Genomic DNA, 10,414 nt, shown 5'->3' with positions numbered 1-10,414 from the left:
CCGGGGATTAGCTCATCATCATAGAAGGAATAATAAAACTTGATGTATACATTAAGTAAATAAATGCATGACAGAAATTAAACTAGAAAAGAAGTGACTGTTATTAAAGGTAAAATAACTTACAGTATTAAGCTGCTGAAATGGAAATGGCGGAAGGTAAGTACTGAAGAAGAAAAAAAAAACTAAAAGCGTAGCTAAAGCATTAATATCTTTGAAGGAGGGATATATGAAGGCCACCCCCTCATATTTGTAGGCATCATAGGATGACTATCCGTGAATGATTTAATTGGCTTTTGGCCTTATGCTAATTGAATGGTTCGAAACTTTGAGAATCAAAGTTTTGTTTTAACTGTTTTAACTTTTCGCCTTTTGCCGCTTTTAAGTTTCGCCTTGTAGTTCATTTCAATTCAAACCATCCGGTTTGAATTGGTACGTCTTCTCTCTTGCCGCCGTGGTATCAAATTGAAACCATCATTTGCCACCACCGCCTATGCCGACTCATCATGCCTTCGGGCCCCAGAGTGTGTCCACTTAGTCGCCCAGATGGCGGCGCTTTTTGGCGTTTTTATGACTTTTTGTCCTTGGCGAGAAAATCGTCGCCTGGTCGCTATGGCAGCCTTCACTAGCCAACGCCGGCACCTAGATTTATCCGATTTGAGCTTCGAAGTTTCCTCGCTTCTTTATATGTGGGCCCGCTCGCGACCGGTTTTGTTCTTTTGGAAACTTTGGCTCTAGTCGGGCTTTGTTGGGCTTTTACGGGATTGAGTGGGAATTCCAAATATTCCCAGTATTTACGTACTTGGCAGCTTCACTAGCCAACGCCGGCATCTAGATTTATCCGATTTGAGCTTCGAAGTTTGTCGCTTTTTATATGTGGACCCGCTCCGCGACCGGTTCTCGTTCTTTTTGAAACTTCCGGCTTCACGGGGTCGAGTGGGAAACTTCAATTATTCCCCGTATTCTGTGCCGATGCATGTTTTATCACTATATTTATTTTAATTGCGGAATCCTGCAAAAGTACGAAAATATAATTATTACATGATTATTAAACACATAATCGACCAAAATGCTACGTCTCTCGGGGTTTAATATTACAGTTTTGGGTGCTTATCACTATCCGCCAATGGGTTGCGACTCAGCCCCGCCATCACCTGACTATCTACTCCCCCACGACCCTTCGTCAGCTGCCGGTTAGCCTCCTTGTCATTGTTTATCATTTCTTGTACTGTCAAACCAGTTACCGGATTTTCCACCAGATTCGGCTCATTGTTCTCTTCCTCTACCGTATCCTCGCCTGCCTCTTCTTCCATCTCTTCTTCTTCCCTTTCCATTTCCCTTCTTAATTCATCATTCTCCTCTCTTAACCTCCCTATCTCTTCTCTCATGAGCCGCGTCTCTTCCGCTTCCCGTTCCTCTCTTCTATCTCTTTCTTCCCTTACCACTACCTCGGGCATCGGTTCCTGTGTAGCCACCTTCTTCGGTCTCCCACCTGTTTCTTAGGTGCCATCTCTTTCTTGCTTGGTCCCTACAGACGGCGCCAAATGTAATTAAGAACCTCAAATAAGTCACAAAGATTGAAACAGAATCAAAGTAAATGCACTCAAGACTCAATTCTTTCTCTCTCTTTTCTTCTCTTTTTCTCCTCCCTTTCTCTCTTGAGCGGCCCCCTCTTTCTATCCTCATTCTCTTCTTTATATACCCATTCCTCCTCGATCTAGACCCTCCATGGATCCCTCTATCTGACGGCCTTCCTTCGTCGTACCTCAGCCACGTCTGCCCTTAGGGTCCCGCGGCACGGTTCCGCTGCTCCCCAACCTACCCGCTTACCTTGCCTTGCCTCGTCATCTTTGACTTTGTCCTGTGGCATATAATGGGCCACTACATCTATAATGCAAGTAGTCGGAGCACCAGATTCGTCATTTGATTTTGTGTTGGAGGTGTTGGTTTGGATTTGGAGCAAATTGGAGAGAAAAATAAGAGAGAAAACCCTTCGTAAGATTATATCGATTTTGATATTTCGGTGCTTAGATTCGCCTGTAAGATGGTTGTTTCCTTTTTGGTTGTCTACCTATTGGTTGCTTATTGTAGTACCCTGTACCTGAAAGACATTTCACTGGCACTAATATGGTTTGCACACTATAACTGTATAGAATTAAATATAACACAAGTATTACACTGAACAAAAGCCAAATATTTTGATTTATTACTTAAACTTCAACCAAATTCAATCCCAAATAATAACAAATTTGTACAAATTTTTTTCATTGAACAGAAAAATAAATTACAACTACACAAGTAAAAGTTTTTAGTCATCGAACGATATCACCCACTTCAATGTCACTGAAGTCTTGAATCTCGTCCACCACGTACAAGTATGCACTTCCCGGTACCCTCTCACGATCACCAAATCTTCCAAAATGCAAGAACTCTACGAGGCAATTCTTTGCAACTTGCATGTTATAGAGATGGACACAAGAGAACCATTGGTCGCCAAGACAATGAATAATGTGCAGTTACCTATAACAAACATAAATACACTAACCATAAAGACATTACCATTTTACGAATATTAGTCGTATAGAAAATTATTGTCCATCAAAATAACCACATACAATACACCATACTAAAAGAAAGCCAAAATGAGAAAACTTTGAACTAAAATCAAATATAGAATTGCTAGGGATGGAATTAATTAACTGGGTTATGACAAAATACTTTCATGTGCTAAGAATATAAAAGGTGGTGACCATATTACTATCTCAGGCAAGAAACAAGATATTTAGAGCCCAAGAACGTACCATCAGAAGTATCCTAAGGTCATGAGATACTTTAACTCTCATCAGCAACAACAAAAAAAAACATTGTTTATTGTGGAATATGAAATGCAAGGAACAAACACCCATGACAACCAATATGAGCAAATTACATTTCTACAAGAGATCATGAGCTAGCAAACAGGGAAAAGAAGAGATCCATCCATTCAGTATATAAGTTAAGAATGTGTGAAATCAACTCGAAAGAGAGCAATAACTGATGAGTCAACAATCTGGCACATAAGCAGTTGTATAACCATGGCTATATAAGTGTAAGACCAACACGCACCTGTCCTTAAGTCTTTATAATGAGATCCATGGCTGTATAAGAATATGACCGAGCATAACTTCTGACTATCGTAGCCAAATGCAACAAAAGAAGATTCACTAGAAAATAAGACATAAAATACTATCTTTTTATGTAGGCTACTAAAACCTAAATTTGATTCAAACTATGTCAAAAAGCTGCTGGAAATCAGTCTAGTGCTACCGAACTAGGCAGACTACAACACCGTGTAATAAGCTAGCTAGCTAGAAAACAAGTAAGCAAACTATTCTATGAATAAATTAGAGTAAGTACTTATTTTTAATATGTGGAAAATAAGTGGCGCGAGAACATTTTGCTTCGACAGCTCTGGAGTTATCTTCTCTATCTCGTGGCTCTCAATTTACCAGTGCCACTATATTACTTCAGGAAATAGTTTCTATTCACTGGGGTGCATGTTGAATAAGTGGCAACAATTCAATGTTATGTGCTAGAGGTCTGTACTACCATAGCATGGAAAACTATAGTTAGACTTCAGATTACCACCTTAAGTTTATATAACACCTTCAACACTTGGTTTATATAAGAATTCTATTTCAATATTTGGTCAGCTTAGAATGTTCCTAAAATTAATCTCTCTGTACAAGTTTTTCCACTGTATTCCCTTGCATTGACTTGTAAATTGGTATAAACTTTGATATGTAAATTCTTACTGGGAATAAGAAAAAAAAACAGTCCATTTGCAATGCCTACACTGCTGGAGACAACTGTACAATTACATCTTTGTAGATAAGCAATTTTATAGTCCCTGATTATATGAAATATAGTCAAACAACCTTCCTCAAAATGATCTAGTGAATTTATCAAAATGAATAGAGTAACTAACAAACCTTTTCAACTTCAAATTTTGCACTTTCTGCCACAAAAGCTAGAAAGCTGATTCGAAAGGAAAACTGCTAGTATGTTCAAAGGCCAAAAAGGGTGGTGCACTTCAATCAAATACAAGGCCTTATGGCCTTTGGCTGATACTGAAAATTGGACTCCACAATAAATTACACGACCTGGCCTGCCATCCCAAGATTAAAATCTATAAGCCTCATCTTGACCTCAGAATTATCTTTTTTTGATAACGTATTAAATTATAATCACCATTGCGACTCCATTGTTTCTCCCTCTCACCTTTTTCCTATTACACCTGTCTCAACTTAATGCTATCTCAAAATGACTTCAAAAAAATAAACACAGAAGAGGCACCTGATAAAAAAGTCATAGATGTTCAATGCATATATCTTCCAAACCAGTAAGAAAGGTAAGCCACACAGGCTTCTCAGCCCCTACATCAGCCCTGCCATGAAAGACAAATAGGTGATTAGTAGGTTGATCAAATGAAATTTATTGGTTAATTATTTTTTTTTTTTCAATAACAAACTCAATACAAGTATTCATTTTGTGGGCATCTGTTAGCAAAGTCACATAAAAAGATTACCCAACGCTAAAACATCAGCCTTATATCTAGCTATTGGCAACGTACAACGCTATAAACACTATAGAAAAAGTGCATCAGTGATTCTAAATTGTTGTCTTGGTTAATTATGAATGTTTATTTGACTCATAGAATGTGTGTGCTTAACAAGCAACATTGTGATCAACCACAGGTCACGCATAACGTTAATATAGGAGAATGGAGATGGAGATCGAGTATCAAAGCTATTTCTATTCTAGGTTCTGCAGTTGGAGATGGAGAATGGATAGACTTTGTGGTGGAGATTGAGAGTGGAAAATATCTTCTAAAGTTATTTATATAGTGATAGGGTTATATACTAAAAACATTACTTTTGTGTTAACTCTAATTCTTTATATTTTGAATGAGAATCATATGGGCAAATGTTATGCATATTATATATGTTATTAGTTATATGCATGCGTCTAATACTTTATGTTGTAGATGATATGGTGTGTGGTGACACACAAAAGATCATATCATCAGTACTTTATAAAGTATAAGTAAATGTTCACAACCTAGATGGATTTGGGCAAACCATTGGTACGGTTGTAGTATAATCTGGTATTAGTCTATCTTGACTACAGGATTACACTAGTGTGTATTGAACAGGACCAAGTGAGGTTGTTTATCTTTATACTGACTATATAAGGAAACAAACACCTCTGTTATTATGGATGTTTGTCCTCTTAATCCGGATATAATAACGGGCACTTACGTGCACTGTACATTACTTTAAATCATCAATGAGTGATATTTATTTGTGAATCAACAAACTCGATGGATTGGGTAATGACATTGTATATAAGGTGTGCTGTTGATTATAGAAGGAATCCGTGACCCGCAAGAACTCGGGTTGATGATGTCCCCTTGAGGAGCTCATAAGGATTGTCATGTAAACCCTGCAGGTGGATTTAATCTGACATGACAATGAGATTGAGTGGTACTACTCAAGGACACAAGAAGTTGATTAATGTAGTTGTCAGTAACTTGACTTAATTAATGGGCATTCGATATCTTAACACGGGGAGATCAACGAGCATATAATATGGAGCCCATAAACGTAATTTGGGATTAAGGCGGTAGTGCAATAATGGGCTCTAGTGGAATAAGCCATTTGTTGACGGACTTGGGCCGTGTGTTCTGGGCGAACATGGGAAGCCCAAGCCCGTCAGGAGACCTAACCCTAATTTCTCCTCATGGTCCCTGTTGTAGCCTATATAAAGAAACCTTTCTTTTTGGCCGATATTAATCAATTTCAGTGATTGAAAAAGATAGGCAAAGAGATAGAGAAAGGGTTGGTAGATTGTTGCCCACACAACGTCCATTCTAAGGATAGGAATACAACAGAAGATCAAGAGGTTGCTGATTCGGATTCTTAGAGAAATCACAGCTGATAAAAAAGGTATGATTCTAAACAAAATCGTGAACACCCTTTATTCCGCTGTGCATGGGTTCTCACAGTTTGTAAATCATTCGATGCAACCATAATGGTTCCTACAATTGGTATCTGAGCATGTAGATATGTTGATAAATGTAGAACTGCTCTAACTTAGTTTTGCAGACATCTAGACCAACTGTTATGGTCAAAATGTATGAAAAGTGACCGATTTTGTTTTTATGAAAAATGTGATCGGTTTTACAGTTTTTGTTTATTGGTGGATGTAATTTAAAAAATGGTATGTACCGTTTTGTTTGTTTTTTTATCCATGATGTAATCTACTGTAAGATCAAAAGTTGGATTGGTCGAGATTTGAAGCAGTGTTCTTTTTTATGAGCGCGGGTTGAGCGTGGGCTGCGCTTAAGCGCCTGGTAGTTGCCAAAGGCATGATCACGGGTTGAGCATGGGATGCGTTTAAGCGTCTGGAAGTCGTCATAGGCATGAGCACGCCACGCGCCTTGTACAGGCATAAAAAGAGCGCAGGTCGTGCCCTTAATGCAAGAAAGAGAGAAATGTCTTTTTCTCTACAAGATGAAAACTGTTTGCTATTCGGGGTCTATGAAGTGATTTCGTGAGGTTTCCAGTGAAGGAAACAGGCCACGATTAAAAAAAAATAAAAAAAATGGGGCGCTGTGAAGGCAACTAAAAGAGTTCGGCGAACAAGATGGAGCAATGAATATGGCCATAACAGTTGGGAATTTATTTTCCATTTTATTGTTCATATTTGCTTATTCTATATGCATGTTTTATTTGTGGATGTTTGCGCTAAAAACTAAGTCCAAATGAATAATAGATAACATGGACATAGGCCTGACCAGTAAATAGAAAGATCCTTAGTTCTAAATAACTAAGTGGGAGCGGGAATTTTGTTTCGTATAAATCCCACGGTCTTCATTACTGGTTTGTTGGTAATGTAATTATACTTGCGCGTCGGTTTTAGTGCCTTCCTCCATATCGGATGAGTCTAATTACGGATCACCAAAACAAACTTCTAAAGGACAACTATATGAAATTATTAATGAATGGATTCACTTCTCCATTTGAAGGGATTTATTACAAAATAATGAACTTAGTGTTGAGTAATGGTATACACTTAGATGCAAGTAATGGTATCCTCTCTATCGGAGTCATTGCTATTATTTGTAGGACCAAAGAAAGGTCAGCATATTAATTTTACTTGTCTAGATGGCCTGTGTCCACTCTAACAAGTGGTGTGCTGATTATGTTGATGATAAGAGCCCAAAACTGTAGTTTTAACCCCTTAATAATCATACTTTTAGACCAATTATGCGAGTAATAAATAAGAGTTAATGCTGATTACGTATTTTTATGTATTTCATGCAGTAAAGTCAATTATATGCAAAAATGTGCCATTTTGGCGAGATAAAGGAGCAAGGGTTGGTTGCTAAGAAGTTCTGTGATAAAGGCCAAGTTTTAAGGAGACAAAGCCTTTGTAAAGCCCGGTCAAAAGCTGAAAAGTCAACATGGGCAGAAACAGTGCACAAGTCGGCAGAACTTCCGAAGACCATATCTTTGGACTCAGACCTCGGAATTGGGCCTACCTTTATCAAAATGACCGGCTTGGAAAGAGCTTTCGAATGGTCCAAGCCTTGGCCCAATCAGAGGAGCGAAAGTGGACGAAAAGTCTGTTGAAGCCAAATCTAGCTTAAGAGCCCTTTTTGGACTGAAAGAATTGGGTTTTGGGCCCAATTTTCCGGCCCAAAACATGGCTCCAAGCCCATACACGATTTTTGGATCTGAAGCATATAAAAACAAAAGCTTAGCTCTTTGTTAAGGGTAGATAGTTAGACCTAGATTAGAAATTAGATTAGTTAGCCTCCATTAATTAGTTTTATAACTTAGTTTTAGAATTTCAATTAGTTAATTAATTAGTTTTTTCATATCTTGTTTTAGATCTAGTTTCATGTTTAATTAATTACTTTAGAACAAAGTAGATTCTTAATTTAAATTCATTTTGAATCATTGTTCTTATTGTTCTATTAGATTTGTAAAGTTAATTTCTTATTCAAATCATTACTCTCACCATTGTTCTTTGTGTTTGTTCAATTGAATTTGTTTAAGTCTTGAGATTTAAGAGTGGAACGATTCCGTACTCGTTTTATTGCATGAATATATAAGTAAGAGTAGGAAATAAATAGTTGATACTGTAAGAATAAGATTAGAGTAATCTAATTGAGTTTTTACGGGTTATCAAATGGCGCCGCTGCCATCTTAATCTCGTTCAAGACAAGAATTCAATTGCTTGAATCCAAGGGACAATCCCCCATTCTCTACCCACCCACCCTTTTAATTTTTCATTCTTATTTCTTGAATTTTTGGAACTGTTCACTGTTTTAGGCATAGGGGCTGCGGATTCACAGAGGAAAACACGACGGTAAAGGTATTTCTAAATTTTTGAAAATTTTGAAAATTTTCCGATATAATATTTAATGTGTTTTTGATTTACTGGAATATTTTCAGATTTTTCCAAGTTGGTTTACCTTATGAACAAATACAATCTTTACAGTGCTGCATTTCAGTTTTCAAACCGTAAGTTCTTGAAAAACAGACGAGTAAGGTTACTTACGCAGTTCCAAAAATTCTAAAATTTTTACAGGAGTATCTATCCTAAGTCAGGAGTTTTCAGTAAAAGTTTAACAAGTTTTTGATTTGTTTTGACCTCCTAACTAGTGGATTGTTTTCAGTGTGTTTCTGCAGTTTTACAAACACTTAATTTCTGGAACACCAGCCTATAAGGAGGGTTTGTAGAACTCCAATTGCTCTAAAAGTTATACAGAAATACGTAGGATCTGTAAGGAGTCTCCAGTAAAATTTTGGTTATTTTTGTCTCTGTTTTGATTGGTTAACCATCCCGTTGTTTGTATTGTGTCCGAAAACTGTTTCACAAACTTTGAAGGGCAGTAAAAGGACTTTCATAGCTATGATTGATCTGATATTTTACAGGCTACTTGATAAACGTCTTAGCAATTTACTGTGAAAATTTCAAATTTTTTGGAGAGAGCAACCCGCGCCCATACAAGACCAAAGCGGAGTGCGACCGGTGCCCAAACCACTGAAATTCCAAATTCTACCTGAGCGCGACCCGCGCCCTGGACAAGCAAAAGTTGAGCGCCACCCGCGCCCAAACGCCTAAAAAAACCACTTTTTGGCTGAGCGCGACCCGCACCTTGCCAAGGCTAACTTCGAGAGCGACCTGCGCCCAAACGCTTGGAAATCCAGCTTGACTTGAGCGCAACCTGCGCTCTACCTAGGCCAAACCTGAGCGCACCCCGCTCCCTCTTGTGTACCAGCATGATTTTTCACAGGTCAGTCCAAATTTCCATTTCTTCAAGTTTTTCAGTGTTCTAACTTGTTATATACACTGAACATGCGAAAACAAGACGCTATTCGTAAGCGAAGCAAGGAGGTATTCAGGTACTCCTTCTTTCACTCCTCGTTTCTTCTGTCAGAGGAGTTTAATTCTAGTATAATCAGGCTTGTTTTCTTAAAATACAATACCATACGCCTATCTAGAAATTTATAGTTAGAGTTTTGGTTGCATATTAATTGCCCTATAATATATTTGAAAAACCAATATGGCATATCAATATGTAGACCAACAATTATATGATAATTATGCAAACCCTTCACCATGTTCATGTTGTGGTAGTCCTAACCATTGGGCTTCTCATTGCCCATCATATGAAGAGCAATCATATAATTATTATGAAAACCCTTCACCATGTTCATGTTATGGTAGTCCTGACCATTGGGCTTCTCAGTGCCTATCATATCAAGAGTTTGAGCCTACTATAGGATATAATAATAATTATGAACCACAAATTTCAAACATTCATAGTAACTCATACAATCAAGAGGGTTTTCTAGTCATCCAAACTATTCATGGAGTTCCACCAATAACAATCAACCAGCCATTCAACCTCAACCTAACCCATTACAGTACGATATCAACCAGAGTCATTCAAACGCCAATAACTATTACTATCAAACACCATACCAACTAAAACCACACCACCAAGTTTCCCCTCCGCTAACAACATTTGACAAAATAATGGCCCAAAACAAAATAATACTTCAGAACCTAGAACGGACAAGATTGATGATAACCTCACATAACACAGAACTTTCAACCTTGCTCGAAACTGACACACAAATAGAACAATCCATTCCCATAACCACACCATTCGACCTAGTTAAGACCCACCCTGAATTTCATGAACTATTACCTACCCATGACCCTCCCATTAACCATTATGTTAACTCCACACCCCACCTGAATGAGAAAATTCTTGAAGATGACTTTTTAGGACTTGTTTTGGATGACCACTTAAATTTGATAGATGCCTCCGAGGAACCTCCCACTGATCCATCTG

General features: G+C 37.9%; 1 long non-coding RNA gene across 1 annotated transcript; it reads right to left on the bottom strand.

The window, feature by feature from the left end:
- Nucleotides 1-2,181: 2,181 nt before the first annotated feature.
- LOC147480558 (uncharacterized) lies at nucleotides 2,182-4,830 on the bottom strand. The gene is made up of 3 exons (XR_015204772.1): nucleotides 4,565-4,830; nucleotides 3,969-4,423; nucleotides 2,182-3,167 (listed from the first exon to the last, which is right to left on the bottom strand). It is a non-coding gene; the product is annotated as an uncharacterized LOC147480558 (long non-coding RNA).
- Between the last annotated feature and the right edge of the window lie 5,584 nt (nucleotides 4,831-10,414).

The sequence above is a fragment of the Coptis chinensis genome, chromosome 8, assembly GCF_015680905.1.
Source record: "Coptis chinensis isolate HL-2020 chromosome 8, ASM1568090v1, whole genome shotgun sequence".
NCBI classification, from domain to species: domain Eukaryota; kingdom Viridiplantae; phylum Streptophyta; class Magnoliopsida; order Ranunculales; family Ranunculaceae; genus Coptis; species Coptis chinensis.
The sequence above is the reverse complement of the archived record's forward strand: the minus strand, read 5'-3'. Positions and strand labels throughout refer to the sequence as shown.